General features: G+C 38.3%; 1 protein-coding gene across 1 annotated transcript in view; it reads left to right on the top strand.

Moving 5' to 3' along the window:
- Positions 1–14152: 14152 nt before the first annotated feature.
- Positions 14153–22167, top strand: part of LOC149812075 (uncharacterized) — an 83516-nt gene continuing 75501 nt past the window's right edge. Inside the window, 1 exon segment of the mRNA XM_089992574.1 lies at positions 14153–14678. The gene's annotated coding sequence lies outside the window, so the exon portion shown is untranslated.

The following is a 22167-nucleotide window of genomic DNA, read 5'->3' as shown; positions in this document are numbered from 1 at the left end:
GTCCTAAGCTGACATCATTGCATATGGGATTTAAGTATGGTTTGGTAGGACCATATTGAGGAGATTATTCCATGCTCACATTAGACTTAGGTCTTAAATACAACTCTCCTCAATTCTAGGGATTGAATGCAAAACAATGTATGCAAGTGTATGCTTCTCTTCATTTTAATCTATCTCTTTAGGACTTGCATTAGAGTCATCTGATTTCTTGCATGTTGAGCATATTTTGAAAACCTCCTTACCTACATTGTCCCGGTCTTCACGTTGCTGGGCTGTCTCACTGAACCATAGTTCGGGAGAGAGCCTCACAACTGGACCACTTATTTGGGTTCGCGCCCCCCCTACCACGTACCTAAGGGCCATAGTCTGAGGTATATCGGTAGGTGCTCAAGGATGTTGGGAAGCCATTACCATAGAACCGGAGGAATATTTCTATGCCACATACTTCGAGCTTCGGCTTGAGTATATCGATGTATCTTGATTGGAATCAGATGATCTGAACCCTAGAGTTAGGATTAAGGTCCTACAAGCCATTTCAAAATATTGCATTTAGAGTCAGCCTCTAGGGAATGCTGTTTGTGCATCCTTGTTTGTATATCTATGATTGTATGATATTTTATATTCCCTATATTTTCCAAAACCCTGGGTGTATATTATTCAAAATTTCCTCCTTGTTTTAAAACCCAGGTATATTTTCCTTTTTCTTCTCTTAATTTCTTCTAATTCTTTTTTTGATCCTGCCTGCAATTCTTCAAAAATTTTCTTTTCTATATTCTATTCCTTACCCTCATTTACAATAAAACATCTTTTGTCAGGATATGTCCTTTTCAAAATTTGTCTTTATTCACATTTTACTTGTCTATCCTTTTTCAGAAAAACAGTGCGGTTGTCGCAAACTTTGGTGACAACCCGATCCCTCGTAATGGGATATTCTCATTTTCGGATTATGATTTCCTCCTTTATTAAAATTTCTTCCTAGATCTTTTCTAAAAAGACCCATTTATGCTCTACAGAGAGCATTGGCGCTATCAGTTGAGTCAAGTAAAGCTTAGAGATTACACTGCTCTAACATCCCAGTTACAAGCAGAGAGAGTAAGGAATGGATTCTCGAAAGTCTGTCAGAGAGGGAGTTCAGGACAGCAAAAGTGAGATCGATCCTGCGATATATCAATTATTCAAAAAGATGATGGTGGAGATATTATCTGAGCAAGCTGAGGCTAGTTGCGGAAAAGCTCCCACAGAAGGAAAGGCACCTGTCACTTTCCCCATGAATAAGCACAGCAATATCAGTATAGGAAATTCCAAAGCCAGCAGGGGCAGCAATCAAGGCAACCAGGACAGCAACTTGAGAAAGTGTAAAGGCCAGATTGGGAAATATTGTGAAAAACATGATAGACTTCCTCAATACAATCCTCAGCAAAAAGGACAAGAAGCAGGAAGAACCAAAGCGTAAGGATTGGAGCAAGGATCGAGATTTCACTCCTTTAGATCAACCGCTCGACACAATCCTCGAATATATGATGGCCAACGGATTACTCAGGCTCCCAAATGTCGCCAGCCCTTCCACAGTCATGGGAAAATATATAGACCAGTTCTGCAGATACCATCAAGTAACAGGGCATGACACTGAGCATTGCTTCATCTTCAAGAATATCGTTCAGGATTGCCTTGATAAGAATCTCTTTGTCAAAAACGAAGAAGAAAGGCATCCAGATCTCCTAAACATGCAAGCTCAGTCCAACTATCAGGCAGGGGTCAACACTCAGTGGAAGTCAAGCAAGCCTAAGAAAACAAAGCATGAGGGTTGGGGTTATGATCGTCAGCTTACCCCCCTAGGCCAGCCAATCAAAGAAGTTCTCCAATACCTGCTCGAGAAAGGCATGATCAAACTCCCAAAGCAGGATGATCCCTCTATCACCAAGGGGAAATGGAAAGATCGCTTCTGCAAATTTCATCGAGCAAGGGGGCATGACACGGAGCGCTGCTTCGTCCTCAAAAACATTGTGTAGGACTACATTGATAAAGAGCTTCTGGTACCAGAGGAAGGAGAAGAGAAGCCTGCAGTTTCAGCCGGACCTTTTTCAGACCAATCAGAGAATTGAGAATGTCAAGAATTTTTCACTTTCATCCCTTTCTGTTAATCGCTTTGTAGGGGCAAGTCAGCCCAGTCTTTGTGACTTCTTTCTAGTTAAAATACTTGTAAATATTCAAGTTCTGTCGTCAACTTTTGCTTATCAATGAAATGTCGATTTTCTTTATATCTTTAATATTCAATACTTTCTTCCTTTTGCTATATTGGGGCATTAAAATCTCTTTTTCAAAAATACGGGACAATCCTGATACCATTCATGAGAGAAATGATATTACCTATGAGGGTCTTTCAAAAACCATGAAAATCTTAGTTCAAATATTTTATTACAACCTTTTTCAAAGATCAACCCTTGTGTTGATCCTATTTGATTTTGAATCATTGCATTTCAAAGATCAACCCTTGTGTTGATCATATTTTTCTATAAATTGATTTTTCAAAGATCAACCCTTGTGTTGATCATATTTTTCTACAAATTGATTTCGAATCATTGCATTTCAAAGATCAACCCCTGTATTGATCATATTGATTTCGAATTATTGCATTCTAAAAATCAACCCTTGTGTTGTTCATATCTTTCAAAATTGGTCTTTCAAGCCATTGCATTTCATAGATCAAACCTTGTGTTGATCATGTTTTCTAAAAATTTGGTCTTCAAATCATTACATTCAAAGATCAATCCCTTGTGTTGATCTCATTTTCTAAAAATCTGATTTCATTTCATTCAAGGATCAATCCCTTGTGTTGATCTCATTTCATTTAAGGATCAATCCCTTGTGTTGATCTCATTTTCCAAAAATTTGATTTTATTTCATTCAAAGATCAATCCTTTGTGTTGATCTCATTTTCCAAAAATTTGATTTCATTTCATTTAAGGATCAATCCCTTGTGTTGATCTCATTTTCCAAAAATTTGATTTTATTTCATTCAAAGATCAATCCCTTGTGTTGATCTCATTTTCCAAAATTTAATTTCATTACATTTAAAAATCAACCCTTGTGCTGATCTCATTTTCCAAAAATTTGATTTTATTGCATTCAAAAGATCAATCCTGGTGTTGATTATGTTTTCTAAAAATTGATTTCAAATCATTACATTCAAAGATCAACCCCTGTGCTGATCATATTTTCTAAAAATTGATTTTGAATCATTGCATTCCAAATATCAACCCTCGGGTTGATCATATTTTTTTACAAATTGATTTTCAAATCATTGCTTCAAAAAATTAACCCTCATGATGATCTCTCATGAATGATCCCCTTTCAAAGATTAGCTCTCGTGGTTAATCCTTCCTTCCAAAATGATTTTCTCGTCATCTTCTCTCATTTTAAAAGATCCCACATGCAGGCAGGATCAAATTCTTTTCTCAACTCCTATCAACCTTTTGTTTTTTTATCAGTTTTATCAATTTTTATTCATTTTTATTATTATTTATCCATTTTTTTTCTCCTTGATTCTTATTTTCAAAGATTTCCCTTTCACGTTAAGGGATAAACCTGATGCCTCTTTCCCATGAGGTATTTCTTTTTCCTTCTTTTCTTTTCTTTTTTTCCCCCTTCAGGTTAAGGGATAAACCTGAAACCTCATCCTACGAGGTCTTTATTTCTTCAAAACAAGAGATAGTCCTGAATGTCTTTCTCTTTTAAGGCTTCATTAATTTTTGCTAAATCTTTTTCTTCATCCAATTTTATCAATTTTATTTCTTAATTAAACTTTAAATCTTCCAATCCTTTATCAAAGCTTTTTCATCAACTTTTGCCTAAATTTTATTCCTTTCCCATTCAGGATAAGGGATAATCCTAAAACCCCTCATAGGAGCAACAATGCTACCTGTGAGAATTCTTTCCATAAAATTTCCTTGATTCTTCTCCTTTGTCAAATCTTCCATCAATTTCTATCTCTTCTCACCAATTCTTTTTAAATTTTATTTCCTCCCCAGTCAAGATAACGGGGGCAATCATATCACATGCAAATAAATTCAGTCCCCTAAATGGTCATTCTTAATCCCAGGTCCGGTCCTCGCACTGGCAAATTTTCAAAACCCAATCTTTTGATTAAAAACTTTCTGTCAAAAACCCGAGTTTCCACTTGGGCTTATCCTTCTATTTATTTTTTGTTTGGAGTTCTGAGTTCCGACCAGGACTTCCTTCTGAATCCAATCCTCGCATTGGAAATCAATCATTTCTTCAGAAATCTGAGTTCCAGCTCGGGTTTTTCTTCTATTATTTTTCGTTCGAAGTTCTGAGTTCCGACCAGGACTTCCTTCTGAATCCAATCCTCGCATTGGAAATCAATCATTTCTTCAGAAATCCGAGTTCCAACTCGGGTTTTCCTTCTATTATTTTTTGTTCGAAGTTCTGAGTTCCGACCAGGACTTCCTTTTGAATCCAATCCTCGCATTGAAAATCCATCATTTTTTTAGAAATCCGAGTTTCAGCTCGGGTTTTTCTTATATTATTTTTCGTTCGAAGTTCTGAGTTCCGACCAGGACTTCCTTTTGAATCCAATCCTCGCATTGGAAATCCTTTATTTCTTTGGAAATCCGAGTTCCAAGCTCGGGTTTTTCATCTATTAATTTCAGTCAAAGTTCTGAGTTCCGACCGGGACTTCCTTTTGAATCCAATCCTCGCATTGGAAATCCTTCATTTCTTTAGAAATCCGAGTTCCAGCTCGGGTTTTTCTTCTATTAATTTCAGTCGAAGTTCTGAGTTCCGACCAGGACTTCCTTTTGAATCCAATCCTCGCATAGAAAATCCTTCATTTCTTTGGAAATCCGAGTTTCAGCTCGGGTTTCTCTTCTATTATTTTCAGTCGAAGTTCTGAGTTCTGACCAGTACTTCCTTTTGAATCCAATCATCGCATTGGAAATCCTCCATTCCTTTGAAAATCCGAGTTCTAGCTCGGGTTTCTCTTCTATTAATTTCAGTCGAAGTTCTGAGTTCCAACCAGGACTTCTTTTTGAATCCAATCCTCGCATTGGAAATCCTTCATTTCTTTAGAAATCCGAGTTCTAGCTCGGGTTTCTCTTCTATTATTTTCAGTCAAAGTTCTGAGTTCTGACCAGTACTTCCTTTTGAATCCAATCATCGCATTGGAAACCCTTCATTTCTTTGTAAATCCGAGTTCCAACTCGGATTTTTCTTCTATTATTTTCAGTCGAAGTTCTGAGTTCTGACCAAGACTTCCTTTTGAATCCAATCCTCGCATTGGAAATCCATTATTTCTTCCTTTCCCCTTCAGGTTAAGGGATAAACCTGATGCCTCCTGCTAATGAGGTATTTCTTTCCTTCCTTCCCAGTTTAGGATAAGGAGATAAATCCTGAAAACAGACCACACGCAGTTAGGATGTGACGATCCATTGAATTCAGAATTTCTCGTCAAATTTTACTTTCCTAGCTCATCTTCACAACCCATTCCTCGCACTGGTTATTTCTCAAATTTTTCAATCACATATTGAGCTCATTTAGAGGGTCCGGTTCTCGCACCAATAACTTTCTACATTCAATCTCTTGATCGAAAATCCTTTCTTCTACAAAATTCAAGTTCTGATTTAAAATCTCCCAAAAGCTGATGTATTTCAAACTTCCCAGTTTTACTGGTCAGGTATTTCAAAAGTTCCAGCTTCTTGCTGGTCAGGTATTTCAAACGTCCCAATTTTTGCTGGTCAGGTATTTCCAAAAGATCCAACACTCATTGGTTGTGTATTTCAAACGTTCCAGCTTCTCGCTGGTCAGGTATTTCAAACGTCCCAGCTTTTGCTGGTCAGGTATTTCAAAAAGATCCAACACTCGTTGGGCATGTATTTCAAACGTTCCAGCTTCTTGCTGGTCAGATATTTCAAACGTCCCAGCTTCTGCTGGTCAGGTATTTCTGAAAAGATCCAACACTTGTTGGTCATATATTCCAAACGTTTCAGCTTCTCGCTGGTCAGGTATTTCAAATGTCCCAGCTTCTGCTGGTCAGGTATTTCAAAAAAGATCCAACACTCGTTGGGCATGTATTTCAAACGTTCCAGCTTCTCGCTGGTCAGGTATTTCAAACGTTCCAGCTTTTTGCTGGTCAGATCCAACACCCGTTAGTTATATATTTCAAACGTTCCAGCTTCTCGCTGGTCAGGTATTTCAAACGTCCCAGCTTTTGCTGGTCAGGTATTTCAAAAGATCCAACACCCATTGGACATGTATTTCAAACGTTCCAGCATTCCGCTGGTCATGTATTTCAAACGTTCCAGCTTTTGCTGGTCAGGTATTTCCAAAAAAAATCCAACGCTCGTTGGTCATGTATTTCAAACGTTCCAGCTTTTCGCTGGTCAGGTATTTCAAACGTTCCAGCTTTTCGCTGGTCACGCATTTCAAACGTTCCAGCTTTGCTGGTCATGTATTCCCAAAAAGGACTCAGCTTTTGGTCGTGTATCTCCAAAAGACCCAGCTCTCACTGGTCATGTATCTCAAAAGGTCCCAGCTCAAATTATCGAGCTCCCAACTCAACCTATTTCCATAAATCAAACCTTCAGGGCGTGATTTCTCCGTTCTCTCATTTCCAAACCTTCAGGTTTCAATCTCTCAAATCTATCATTTCCAAAATCTTCATATCTCTAAATTCTATCAATTCTCCAAACCTCTGGGTACAATATTTTCAAAATTTCATCATTTTTTTCAACCCTCGGGTTATAATCTCCCAATTGCATTTCAAAAAATTTCAAAAACCTATTTGTCATATATTTCAAACGTTTCAGCTTTTGCTGGTCAGGTATTTCTAAAAAGATCCAACACTCGTTGGTTATATATTTCAAAACGTTCCAGCTCCTGTTGGTCATGTATTTCAAAGGTTCCAGCTTTCCGCTGGTCATGTATTTTTCAAAATCAAAGATTGCAACTCAAGATCTCATCAAAATTTATATTGAGTGATTATTTCATAAAGAATTCATGAAAATTTTGCCAATTTGTTAAAAACACTTGTTGATTCTAAATATTCTTACTACACAAAAGAATTTTCTCAGATTACCTCCAGTATTTCCTCCCAAAGGTGAAACTTTTTGCGAGAAAGAGGTAAAATTCAAATCTTTTTCCTGTTGATCAAACCAAAAGGATGTAAGAAATGTCCTCGATATGATCAATGAAAGAAATCTTCAATGATGTTGAAAAACCAGAAGCGAATTGATATTGATCTTAGCCATGGCGCGTGTTTTAAAATGACTTTCTGGCAATCAGGCAGTGGAAATATCTTGAGCCATAAAAAGAAATCCACTCAATCCATATCTCCTCATTTATTCATTTAAAGCTTCAACCAAATATCCGCAAAAGGGATCTCTCGATTGTTGTCAAGATGAAGACGAATTAAGCGAGTAGACCCCCGGGGCCAAAGAAGATTTGAAACATCTCCAAGATGACGGAGTTTGTGACGGATCCTTCCAGGGAAAGTTCAAATCACCGTCGAGATGAAGGCGGATGTGAGGGGCCTACCGACAAACCCTAAAAGATATTTGATTCCAGCTATCATCTAAAGACCTTTTGAGCCAATATCATCATATAAAATCCTTGAGGAAAAGAAGGATCAGAGCATCTCCAAGATGAAGGAGTTTGTGACGTACCCTTCCCTGAAAAAGAGAGAAAAGTCAGGACCCATCCAAATGAAGGATGATGTGAAAAACCGAGAAAACCCAATGACTCAAAAAGAGTGCAAAAAATCATCGTAGGGAAAACACCCAGATATCAAACTGCCAAAGTTGCCAAAAGTCATCTTTTCTCATGCAAAATTCTTTTATCAATATCTTTTCATTTCCTGCTTTTATGAAATTAAGAATATTTCTTCTACTTCTCATATCAGGGAAATGGATAGCTTCCTTGAAGAAAATCATCAGTGCTAAAATTTGTGAATTTGGCTCTTAAGACCAAGAAGATAACCTCGTTGGGGGAAGTACTCTAGGTAAAAGAGGGAATATCTTTTGCACATACGTGCACATTTCCAAGCGTTTGAATCAACTATCATGTTATCTTATTGGCAAAATTTTCTAGCTATTCCAAGAATAAACATTCAATATCCATTTTGATGCAACCTAGCGTTGTTTATATTTCCCAAAAAGAGCTCCCTCTGAAAGAAGTATCTCTTCCTGTCCCATCACGGTTTTCTCATTAACGAATCCCGTATGGATGACCCACTCAGGATAAGGGTCAAAAACCTGAAATTTCTTGCGGAAGATCATTTGATTTCAAAAGCTATTTCAGTCTCAGCAATGAGATGCCCAATTTCTTCCCCTTTTCAAAGCTTTAGGGACTCTATATTTCCTCCTTTCGCAAAAACCCCTCTCGGATTTGTTCATCCAAATTCCGAAGGTCCCATCGTGCTTTCTCCATTTTTGAGAAACCTGTATGGTAGATTTTCCCCCACTCAGGATAAGGGTAAAACCTGAACCATTTGCGAAAGATTCTTTGATTTCAAAAGTTATTTCAGTCTCAGCAATGAGACGCCCAATTTCTTCCCCTTTTCAAAGCTTTAGGGACTCTATATTTCCTCCTTTCGCAAAAACCCCTCTCGGATTTGTTCGTCCAAATTCCGAAGGTCCCATTATGGTTTCTCCATTTTTGAGAAACCTGTATGGTAGATTTCCCCCACTCAGGATAAGGGTCAAACCTGAACCATTTGCGAAAGATTCTTTGATTTCAAAAGCTATTTCAGTCTCAGCAATGAGACGCCCAATTTCTTCCCCTTTTCAAAGCTTTAGGGACTCTATATTTCCTCCTTTCGCAAAAACCCCTCTCGGATTTGTTCGTCCAAATTCCGAAGGTCCCATTATGGTTTCTCCATTTTGAGAAACCTGTATGGTAGATTTCCCCCACTCAGGATAAGGGTTAAACCTGAACCATTTGCGAAAGATCATTGATTTCAAAAGCTATTTCTGTCTCAGCGATGAGACGCACCATTTCTCCCCCTTTTTCGAAGCTTTAGGGACCCTATATTTCTTCCTTTCGCAAAAACCCCTCTCGGATTTGTTCGTCCAAATTCCGAAGGTCCCATTATGGTTTCTCCATTTTTAAGAAACCCGTATGGTAGATTTCCTATCCAGATTAAGAGTTAACCCAGAACCTCGCTTCGCGAGGTATCTTCCTTTCAGGTTTGGGTTAAACCTGAGTCACATTCCAATAAAATTCCTCGTTTTAACGAGATGATTTCTTCCAGTCCCACCATGGCTCTTCCTATCTAGGAATCCATGCTTTGTACCTCCATCCAGAATATGATCCTACTTGAGCTTCAATTCACGAGGCATTTTCCAAAAATGTCCCATCAAGGTCCTCGTGTATTTCCTTTCCTCATTTCCAAATTCATTTTGATATATCTTCGTCCCATCCAGGTTAAGGGCTAAACCTGAATCATTCCAATAAGAGTATCTTGTCTCACCCACGAGACCTGATCAAAATTCTAATTTCCCACCATTTCAGAATTTCCATCTAAAGACCCATCACGATTTCCTCATCTTTTACTCAAATCATATCATTTCGAGGATTTCGTCTCCCCAAAACCATTCAGGATAAGGTTTTTAAGCCTGAAGAGCCATATTTCCAAAATAATTCTTCCACACCCAGTTCAGATCTGCTGACTGGGGCATTTTTAAAAAAAAAAAAAAAATTGGAGTGTTATCTTTGCCACTAAGCTCGGCTTTCAACCGACTTAGTAGTAAAGAGGGGCATCTGTGAACACCCCAAATTTTTCAAAGTTTTGTAAAAATGACCCTTTTGCCCCTAACTCCATTTTCTGAGAAATCAAAGCAAATTCTTCAGACTTTCTGGATTAAAAACCATATTGATCCATTCAAAATCGTTTTCAGGTTCAAATCCGGTGCTTTAAATCCATATTTCCTCAAAACTCGGATCCTAACTCACTTCTGAAGAAGTTTTCTCAAAATGACTTTAAAATTCTCAGAAGAATTCCCTTTTGTAAATATTTTTTGCAAAAAAACATAAAAAAATTAGTTTTAATCCTTGTTTTCTCACAAGCTTTAGGATTTTATTCTAAAAATACAAAAAAAATGAAAAATAAACTAAAAACAAAAAAAAATAGGAAAGTTATGAGAAAAACAAATGGGTTTAAGCTTTTTAAAATCAATTTTGCTAAAAAAATCAATTTAGAACCGTTTTATGAAAAATCTTTTACACGAAGCCTTCTTTTGGAAAATCCAAATTTTTACAAACCCTTCTTAGGGTTTCTCTTTGAAAAACCTCGGAGAGGAGTGGCGGCGGACTCTCTTCACCACGCTCTCCTCTTCTTCTTTCTCCACCATTCGATCTGCAACAACCTCCTAATTCCTCCACCCTCGATTTCCAACGACGCACAACCATCGGTCCTTCCAGAACCCTCTCCTGCTCCTATAAGAAGGGCACGCAGGGAAGAAAAAAGGGGAAATCATCTACGAAGGAGATCATCGATAAACACCACCAACTCTGCAAATCTCGGTGCCTCATCTCCAGTGGTCGAAAGAAAACCAAACCCCTCTGCAAACAAGGTAAGGATCCCCTTTCTCTTGCCTCCGATCTCCAATTTTCTTTCATTTTTCTTTTCCCCCAATTAAAGCATCCACGGTAACATTGGTTCGCCTATATCAAACCAACTTACTTCAATGCGAAATTGATGGAATCTTCAGGTTCCAACAAATTTTTTTTTTTTTTTTGCCCTTTACAGAAATCTACTTTCCCCATTTTCTTAATCTTCAAGGTTTCCCCTTTATTTTGGAATACATTCTATGAATTTTGATTTAATGCCTACATCACGACCATTACATTAGATGTTCAATTTCGGACCCTTGTACCCTGGTTTTCATTAATATCCCCATTAGTTGATATTGTTCATTTTGTTTTCGTTTACATTATAAGCTCAGGGGAATAGCGGATCTGCAAGCTTTTTAGCTTCATATCTGCGTCCAAAATCATACCGCATGGCATTGACACCATTGAATCCTCTACATTTTGATGAACACTATGTATTTCATGATCTTATTTTCTCTGTGCACATCATCTGTTTTCATCCGTTATTTGATATATTATATTTCCTATGTCGTAGCTCTTTAACTGTTCAGTTCTGCATCAATTGCATTTTGGTCTCAATTTACATTTTATTTCATAAACATCCCCTGTAGACTTACTGTTTTGCCGTCTCCATTATCATTTATCTGTTATCATGACGTGCTTCACCTTGCCCCATTCTGGAAATATCTCCACCTGCAAAAACGCAGAAGTTGCTTTACTTAATCACGTATAAGTGAAACGTATCACAGAATTTAAGGTTTGTATATACCAACCTTGTGCCTGCCATCGTCGGTGATAGACCACGGAAAGCATCAGGTAGCTCCAGAGAATTTGATATAATCACAAACCTGTGTGCTAATGAAACAAAGACATCATTGAAGTTGGTTAAAGCAATGATTTGATACAAAGTTTTCCCCAGAAGTAGATCGGTCAAGGATGAGAGGATTCAAGAATTAACGTTGCTGTCAAGATGCAACATACTAGAGCTCAGGGATTAATAAAGATAGATATACACCAATTAAGAGCATGCTCCATGCATACACAGTCAATATAATCCCCATTGACAGAATGATTTGAAAACCAGTTCTCTGGTTTCATTATGGATCCTCGTAAGTATTGTTTTGAAGCTAGGACTGAATTTACTGAAGAATACATGCTTTGTTGGTTCATAATCTGCTATACACCTTTCTCCTGCAAGATTCCCCATATGCTTTAAATACCGGTAATCTTCTTTCACTAATGTTCCATTCAAACTTCTTTTTATAAATATCTCTGTGGCTTAACTGTTATGTTTCTTTTTATCAATTCTGAATAGTAATCGGATCGGAGCAATATCAGCAGCTGATTATCACCATAATTTCTGCTGAAACTGGTCCGGATGACCTCTCACCTCGTGCTCATGCTGTAGCACCCATCAGTTTCATTTATCGCTCAGAGAAAGAGAGAAGCGAGTTTAGATCAAAGGAATACCTGGATTTAAATAAAAATCTAGGCCAGGTCTTCAAAAGCAAGTCTGGATTCGTGAGATCAATCAGCAGGATCGGTAAATTAATGGCCGGTGTCATTTTCAAAAGCTCTTGATATGCAATCACACTTCCACATTAATCAAGAGGCAGAATCATTCTAGTAAAGGGGTACATTTCGCATTCCTTAGTAGTGATTATTGGAAACAAGTGACGTATAGGTTTTGCAGTAAATCTTTGAAGTATTTTATATGTGTTTTCATATCTGAATTTTCCCTTGTTATATGAATTTTACCTCTCCAAGTCTGGAGAAGGAATCTAAAGAGCATAATGGGATAATCCATGGGCATACTCCGATCACATGACTGAAAAAGTTAGCACTAAGAGTTGAATGTCAGTATCAGATCAGATTGACTGCGACAGTTGTGGTGTATATCAATGGTTAGTATATATCGGCACAGCAAACCTGTGTTAATAGTATATATTAGCTTCCTGTGGGATAGTTAGTCTATGTCCATACGTATTAAACAGTCAGTCTGTGCTACCAGTGAGGTAGTAAATCCATTTTAATGTGTATTCTGATTAGTGGTATGTATGAATCTGTAGCTAGGGTATGTTAGATCCTATACATGTTGCATAGTGAAGTTGATTGAATGTGAGTTAGCAAATCTGTGCCGATAGGGTGTCAGCAGTGGGTCCATTGAGATTGGAATGCTCAGTGAGTCTGTGCGACAAATTAGCTGGTTTATCAATTAATGTGGGTTGTCTGGTATAGGCATCAATAGTTTAGAGTATGTTAGTGTTAGACTGTGGCATCATTATAAATCTGCATATACTAGTTATACCATCAGTGTTATATTTTCTGTAGCTTCTCCATTTTTTTTTCTTTTCCTTTTGTTTCTCTTTTCGCCTATGTATTAACACTCCACAGTAGCTTTTGCATGTTTTATTAATTCAATGCTAATCATTTATCCACTTACATTAGTCATATCATTAGCATCTCCATCTGCATTCTGTACATCCCAAGCAAATGTTCTGAGTTGTAGTTGTGGTTATCAGTCATGCAAAGGGCAAAAATATCCTAAAAAAGTCAAGACTTGATGATTTTAGATATGTAGAGGATTTTGTCAAATTGCTTAGTATTTTAGGAAGTGCATCATTTTGCAAGAACAATACGATCATTTTTTTATTTTTTAACCATGAAATTCTAATGTATCATGGACCATCGAATTTTAAAGCTATCAACACCGTTGAACGACCTAAGACATGTTTTGACCAAACGAACGATTTAAATCATATCTAGATAGCTTAGATCTATTAGAAAAACAAGACAGTATAAAAATAAAGAAAAAATACTGGTAACACCGGTGGGTTTCGAACCCCTTAGAACTCATAGAGGCAGGTACCGTTGACGAAATATAACCTCATAGATGTGTTTAGGATAGGGCTGGTAAACTAGCTTGAATTGTTCAAGTTTGACTCATTCTTGTGGGGAGCCAAGCCCAGTTGAAGCTTATAATCAACCCTAGTTAACTGAGTTGAGTTCGAGCCAGCTTGTTTATAGAAGAAATACATTATTTTCTAGCTGAAGAAATAAGATTAGGAAATAATGCATGTAAAATATATCTAAAATATATTTCTTGCTACCCAACGAGTTTATACGAGTCAAGTCAAGTCAAGCTGAGTACCTATTATTCATATTCAGCTTGATGAACCTACTTTACTAGCCAAACATGAACTGAGCCAAGAGCGACTCAGCTTGTTTCTCAGCCCTGGTTCAGCATGATATCAATAATAGAAATCAACCCTAAAAATTGCATTTTGATGGAAAACACGATTTTTTGAACACAAACATTTAATACAAGATCAAAAGACCGGTCCCTATTAAACCAAACACGCAGATCATATAAAAAAACAACAAATAAAAAGATAATAATTTTCAACCATTGGTTGAGTACCCATGAATGTAGACAACTTTTTCTTCAAAAGAAAATATCGTTTTTGTATAAAGTACGGTACAGTCGAGGGAAGTCAAAAGGTAGAGACAAAGCAGCGGTTGGACCCTATTCCTTCATTTTATTGGGAGGGTGCAGGCTTGCCTAAGCTGTTTGTTGGCTCACACGCAGAGAAACGTGCGGCCTCTCCACTGCAGAAAGAGACCCAATTGCTGTTTGGGTGCGTGAATTCCCTCCTGCTGTTCCCAACGCATGACAAAGGAAAACACGAACCAGTGACGAAGCATAAGAAGGAAGCAAAGGAAAAGAGAAAAGAAAAATCATTTGTTTGGTTGCTTGCTGGCTGGTTCTGTGGATCTTAATTGTAGGGACTAAACGAGAGAGCGAGAGGAGAGGATTTATCTACTTGTGGGGTTGTTAAGGAATATACAACTCTTCTTCCTCCGTTCCACTTCAGGCTCTGGGGAGAGGAGAAATCATGGGCGACGTCAGGGAAATCCGTCCTTATCCGTTTTCCGATTTGATCGGAAGGTATTTATGATTGGCAGTTTGTTGGGTTTTCTGAATTTGGTTGGTGGTTGTTGGAGATTGATCCGGGAGGAGTTACGAGCGCATCGATCGGTGATTGGGAGCGTTTGGTGGTGATTTTGAACTGGTATGGTGTTGTTGTAGTTGCTACAGAAAGAAAATTGTTTCTTTTGTATTCTTTTTAGTGTTATGTTGGAGATTACTTTTTTTTTTGGTTGGTGGGGAATGGATTTTTTGGGTTATTTGACCCACAAATATAGCGTCGTCAGTTGGATTCTTCTTGGTTGATCTGATTATTGCTCGATCTGTTTAATTTCATTGCAACTTTTATTGCTGAATGTCGTGATGATGACTTTATTGCTTAGTCGGGGAAGTTGGGTTCTCTCAATTTTGGTTGTTTTTCCCTAAAAATTGCCAATTTTCTATCGCTGACTTGAATTGCTTTTTGCGAGGTGATCGGACGTTGGCTATGATTGAGAAATTGGGACTAATACCGGAAATGGGTTAAGATAGCACTGGAATGTGAAATTACTTGGATTTTATTTTTTCTTTCAATTTAATCTGATGGTTTGATTAGAGATGAGGAAAAAAAAAAGAAATCGTAAAAATATGTTGGGAATAAGCGTTAATTTGCATTCAAGTAGTGTGGAGGGGGAGATAATGCTGAGGTCTTTTTTTTTTATTTTTCTCGTGAAGAAGGGTGCTGGAAACATTTGTCAAATGCAACCCATTGTTAATGGGATGACCTCAATGGGCATGGTGCAATCTCTTAGTTGGTTGGGTGGCTTTGTATATCCAAAACAGTCGAATGTGTTTAAAACAACTTAGCCTAGCTTGCATATATTAGTCGATTGTCATCTATCAGCCGAACTTTAATTGATTGATGATCTTTTTCTGATAAGGAACAAAAAAAGGAAAATATTGGTAGTTTCTGACACCTCTCATTAGGTATTTGCTGATATAATCAAAAGCTCTAGGGTGACTGAGATGCAAAAAGCAAGGACCTTAAATAGGAGTATCTATATTTTTAAGTTTCTCTTTTTCCATCCGTGGGTTCATAATGCATCTGACCAAGCCTATTATACCTCACTGGGATGTTATGACTTATGACACTGGTAAATTCTAGGCTACCTGGCCTAGCAGGTCTTAGTTTTGTTGTGAAAATAACAAACTAATTGGAAAGTAAAGAGAAACTAAGGAAGCAAAGGAAATTGAAGGATAACAAGGAACATAGTGAAGATAGATTTAACATCATTTATTAATGGGGATAACATCGCATTTGACCATTCAAAGTTCATTTGGCTTTTATTTTGAGATCTCATATAATTGTGGAACCTGCTTTCTTCCCACTTTATGTTTTGCTTTTAACTTTAGACATGTCAAGGATGATACTAGGCTGGTGGGAATTTTAAAAGCTTTAAGCATAGGAGTCAATTGCTTCTTCCTCCTAATCTTTTAGGATTTTTGGTGAAGGATTGGTACAGGATTGAAATAGTTCCATTAAGCAAGTTTTTGTTTATTTCATTTTTCAACATGAAATCGGTTGAATGCTTTTTGACTGGGTAAACAATGTCCATGTGTCCTCTCGAGATCATAAACTTAATATTCAACATTCTGGAGTTTTCATATTCTGAATGGAAAGTTTCTTCAGATTAAGGTTGGTTGAGTCTGGATTAGAAACTAGAACAGGATACTGAAAAAGTCAGAATGGAAAAGAGGGTAGAGAGAAATGAAATAGAAATTCAAGGCAAGAAAGCGAGAATGGAAAAGAAGGAAGAGAAAAAAGAATGAGGTTGCATCTCACTGTACTGTGTTTGGCATGTGTGTGTCTGTGTAGCTAATGTATGCTTATGTATGCAAGTGCAGGTGCATCTCTGCATGGATGTGTATGGGAGTATACCTGCATGCTTTCATGTTTACAAATAATGATCTTTTATGTTTTGAAGCACAAACCCATTGAGAGGATGGAAATAAGGAAGGAGAGAGGGCTAACAGGTTTAGTTTTGGAAATAGAGTCTTTGTTTTGTTTCTATATATATAGTTGAATTTAGTAAGGTAGTATGGTAGAAAATTATCACTCTTTTCCTACTCCCTTAGACGAAGAAATGCTGTCCCACCCAGGGTTACCAGAAGCACCATAGGACTTGGGGAAGTGTGCTTTCCCGAAGCATGTTTTGGAAGCGCAAAAAAAATATTGGAAAGTACGCTTCTCATTTAAGGGAAGTGCGCTTCCCCATTAATGGGAAGCAAGCTTCTCCCTCGTTTTCCCTTCTTTTTTTCTTTTTTGTTTGTTTTTTCCTTCTTGTTTTTCTTTTTTTCGCTTCCCCCTCGCTTTGTAGGTCGCTTCCGGTTCGCTTCTTAGGTCGCTTCTCTTCTTGCTTCCGAGACGATTCCTGGTTCGCTTCTAAGTTGTCCCGCACTTTCAGCTTCCTAAAATTTTGGAAGTGTCTTGCTTCCCGCTTTCGCTTCCCGAACCGCTTCTTGCTCCCGCTTCCCCAACCGACAACTTTGGTCCTACCTCTTCTCCTATACTATAGATGCCAATGGACTCGTTGAAAGAATGGTAGCAATGCAAGTGCAGTAGTGCATTGAATGATAACATTAGAGAAGAACACTTGGTGGCATGGGATTTTCAGCAATGTGGAATAGGAATCAGATCAACTTTCCAAGAAGATGAATTTCAATTATCTTGGGAAGTCCAACAATAATAAAATCTCTCTTTGGCTGGCCAATAGCCCAGTGTGGGGCTAAACATTTCAACCTTTTTAAGGCAGTGCTATGGCATTTTCTAATAACTATTGGAACATGGTCACAAAAAGAGGAAGACTGTAGATTAGTATTGGAGACATGTGGAAGCGGAGCATGATATATGCAATTGAAAACTAATAAATTGAAAAATATGTACAATCGTATGCTTTGGATCATACCTAGAGTTTCATGTTAGGCATTGAAGTGGAAGAGGAGGAGCATGGTAGAAGATAAGAAAAGTAATGAATTGATGAACATGTAGAATTTGCATGCTTTGATCACCATAGATCACAGATGTTTTTCAGCTCTTTACATGACAAAATGCTTTTAGAGGATAATTTACAGTACTAGAATGGAAAATTCCCATGTATTGGATCTGTTGATATGAGAAGAAACCATCTTCTAATTGAGCAGTTTGATACATTATTTGGTCTACTGTCATTCCAGGAACATAAGTAAAATAAAGAAAAATGGTGCTAGTTTCCGCTATAGTGTCACAATTTGTGAATACTAGAAGATTCTTTTGTTTAGGAAGACAACCTTAAATTATATCCTTCGATGTGAGAGGAAACAATCCTTTTAATTGAGTAGTTTGCTACAATAGTTGTTTTACCATCCTTAACTGTTTGTAAATAAAGAAAAATGGTAAGACTTCCTTTGTAAGGTTGCAATATTTGGATGCTAGTACAACAGTTTCTTTTGGTTTAGGAGCACAAGAGTAGCCGCCTTCTATGACACATATATCTTGGATTTTGAAAGTGTTCTTTTAGTGAGATTTTTCTGAGACAACAGTATGTTGATTTTTTTTATATTATCGCTAAATTGAGTTTACAAAGTACTATAACAATAATATCAACAGATTATACTGATATTATCAAACTTAGGAATTTTTTCTCATAAATTTTCTTCTTTTTTCTTTATCTGATGAATTTGTTTGAGGGTTTCTTGAGAAAGAACAAATTGATGAAAATTTCCTAATATATTCATTTTCTTAAATATTCTGGTTAATTGTGTTTGTGACATAGAGTAGGATGGCATTTGCAGCATACCATGACAAGCACATTATGTCTGGAGTTTGCTTGCTCTTCGTAAATGTATTTGACATTGGAATTTGGTTTGTGAATGTTAAAAAAAAACTCAAATCTCGCCGCATTCACCATGAAATCTGAAATACATGGAACAAACTTACATTAAAAAACAAAAACCACGAAATATAAAGAAAGGGAAGGGAGAAGAGCAATGATCGAAGTCTTACCTCAAAGCAACCCTAAAGGAAAGCAAAGAGAAGGAGAGGAAAAGAAGAAAACATAATGGCCAAGCGAGAGAGGAGTTTGGTGTGTGTGTGTTATAAGAAGAAGAGCAAGGGAAAGGGAGATGGGGTTGGGGTTCTTGATATAGGAAAATGCTCGAGGACGAATGGCCGTCTGGTTGCCTACCGGTCAACTCCTGGCCGTTTGTAGATATTTACACTTTTGCCATCACTTATTTATTGCCTCATGTAATTATCTTTTCTATAAATATTTAATTTACCCTCACAATCATTTTTTATGCCAAAAAGGGATCTTAATATGCCCTCTAGGGCACAACTTCATGCCCCCTCGATGTGAACCGTCCATCACAAAGCCAACAATCGGGATGCCCCCTCGATGTGAACCGTCCATCACAAAGCCAACAATCGGGATAGTCTTATTTGTGATGGGCCCCAATCGCTAACGTATGATCAGTGTTGTGAAAAGCGTTGAGGCGTAGCGAGGCGCTCCACCAAAATCTGAGGCGAGGCGTAAAGCGTAAGCCTCAAAGTTTTTTTTTTAAAAAAAAACTATAAAAAAATATCTAAAATTATAAATAAATAAATAAATAAAATCTTTATTGATGAAGCAACAACCAACAGGAAATAAAAAAAATCTCAAATAAATACTGAAAAAATATGAGAAAAACAAACGTATTATTCTGCGCATGAACTGCAGAAAAACAAACGAATTTTCATAAAACAATTTTTTGTCAAAAATTATTCTGTTTTCTTTGCCAAGAAAATTACGAGATTTGTGACACTACTTACATTGAACGACGAGCTGAGTCCTAGCCCTACTAGGAGCCAACTATACTTTGTTTGGTTGAATTCAGATACACCCATAATGGATTGGATATCTGACATAATATTGACAACCCATGCACTTCCTCAATTCCTCTTTCAGTTTCAATTACAAAATGGATTCAACCTAAACCCGATCCACTGACAACTTCGCTCACAATTAGGGCTATCAACAGGTTGGGTACTCAACCCAGAGTATACCCAAACCAGCCCATATAATAAATTGTTGGGTTCAGTTTTTGCCCAGTCACGATAATGGAATATCAAACTCAGACATGCATAATTTCATAAATTTATTTTTACTCAAAACACATATAGCATACTTGGATTCATACCCGGCAAAAATCATAACCCAAACCCGTCTCGCACTACCTGAATATTATTAGGGTACTTGGTACTTTTAGGTTCAGATTCAGATCGGGTCGGGCACTCGATACAAGCCTGACCCGTTGAGCCCTGCTCACAGCTTAAGGAACGCTTGCGCCCAACCATAGCAGGGGAAGTGGACAACCAACCTCCACCACACCCTCCTGCGCCCAACCACCTCAACCACTCGCCTAACCCGGTGAACCCTCCTCACGACGATGATGACGACAACAGCGATGACAGCGCTGTTGCTGCTGCTAGGGAAACCACCAGCGGCGGTGGCAGCGGACGAGGAGTACACGAGGGAGACGACGAAGGTGATCGGGAAGGTGAGGGCGACGCTGACGATGGACAGGTCGGATCCGAACGTGCCGTCGGCGGTGGCTAACCTCCGGCAGGCGTCCAACTCGTGGGTGGACAAGTTCCGGGGGGAGAAGGTACTGCTGGGTCGGGGGTTGCCGGTAATATCTTTCTTATGCTTCCTCTTGAACTCCTGAACAAAGTGGTTCATCATCCGGTTGTCGAAGACCTCCCCACCAAGATGGGTGTCTCCCGTCGTGGACTTGACCTCGAAGATACCCTCTTCAATGGTGAGAAGAGAGACATCGAAGGTACCGCCGCCGAGATCGAAGATGAGGACGTTCTTCTCGCCAGCGCTTGTGGCCTTCTTGTCTAGACCGTAGGCGATAGCAGTGGTGGTGGGCTCGTTGATGATACGCATCACGTTCAAGCCAGCGATGACAGAGGCGGTGTGCGCCTCAGTTTGAGGCGCGCCTCGCCTCAAGGCGTGCGCCTCAGTTTGAGGCGCGCCTCGCCTCAAGGCGTGCGCCTCAAGGCCTATGAGGCGCACGCCTCAGGGGTATTGCGCTTTGTACCTGCGCCTCAAGGCACAAAGGCCCTCACCTTGAGGCGAGGCGCGTTTTTAAGAACACTGCGTATGATAGTAGGAGACCCCTAGAGCCTCCTTTTCACAATGTACCCATGCATCGGTAGAGGCATGATATTTTTCTTTTTTCTTTTTACATATTGATATTGTGAGGCATTATCTGAGACCGTCATACTGTTAAAATATACATATAATCAATATATATATATATATATATATATAAATATATTCACCCATACCCGATAAGGGGTATTTCTGTAAAATCGCCCAATAGGGGCAGTATAGTCTTTTTCCTTTTTTTACTTTTTCTTTTCTTTTTCCTTTTTCTCCTTTTTCTTTATTTTTTCTTTTTCTTTTTTGTGCATTAAATGCACCTTCATTGGGAGCCCAACGACACCTTGTTGGGTCTCCCAATGGTGCCTTTTCTCTCCTTTCTCTAAACCCTCTCTCACTCCTCTCTTGCCTATAAATAAGTGGGGTCTCCCCCTTTGTAATGTGTGGCTTCTTCAAGCCCTTTAGTGCATTTATAAGATTTTATGCTTTCTAGCCATTATTGGCTTTTGTGTATGTCCTCTTTTGGACTTGTTCTTTGATTTCTATGTGTGAATGTCCATTGTAGGACATACATTTCTTTTCCGCATATTTCATTACATGGTATCAGAGCCTTGGTTGTGCTCTTGATTCATATAGCTAGTTGTCTTGTTCTATCTCTCTTTGCTTGTCCTCCATTGTTGATTATATAATGGAAGGAGAACAAAAGATTGATCTCTCCTTCAAGCTCAATGGTACTAACTACATGATGTGGGCCGCCGCCATGGAGAACAACCTCAAAGGTAAAAAGCTTTGGGGATACGTTATGGGCACCATTAGGGAACCTCAACTTCAACTTACGAAAATAGATGGTGATCAAGAAAAAGCCCTAGAAGGAAATGCTCGCATGAAGGCTATTGAAGATCACCAATCCAAGGTTGAAGATTGGGAAAGTAAGCATGCAAAAATTCTTGCATGGTTCATGAACAACGTGGAGCTAAAGATTTGCGCCAACATTGCTAAATTCCGCCTAGCAAATGAAGCATGGTTCTTTATGAAAGGTATGTATACCCAAAAAGACCTTGCTCGTCAATTCTTTATCCAAGAAAAAATTCGTACCATTAAGCAAGGTGAAATGAGTGTAAGAGATTACTATAGCACTCTTGGCCCTTTGTGGGATGAGTTATCTCTTCTTGAACCTAAATGGGTATCAAGTGAAGATGTGGAAATGCGAAGAGAACAAATGGAGAAAGAACACTTTTTCCAATTTTTACATGGGCTTAGGCCCGAATATGAACAAGTGAGGTCCTCCCTCCTTCATAGATCCAAACCACTTCCTTTGGAAGATGCAATAGCCGAAATATGCCAAGAGGAAACACGTCTTGGTATGATTAAAGGAGGAGATGAAATTCTTGCCGTGACTAAACCCGGCAATCATATGAAAACCTACAAGCCTCCACACTTTGGGAGGCAAAATAACTATAATGGCAATTA

The sequence above is a fragment of the Nuphar pumila genome, chromosome 17, assembly GCF_984573655.1.
Source record: "Nuphar pumila chromosome 17, dmNupPumi1.hap1.1, whole genome shotgun sequence".
Lineage (NCBI taxonomy): Eukaryota > Viridiplantae > Streptophyta > Magnoliopsida > Nymphaeales > Nymphaeaceae > Nuphar > Nuphar pumila.
The sequence above is the reverse complement of the archived record's forward strand: the minus strand, read 5'-3'. Positions and strand labels throughout refer to the sequence as shown.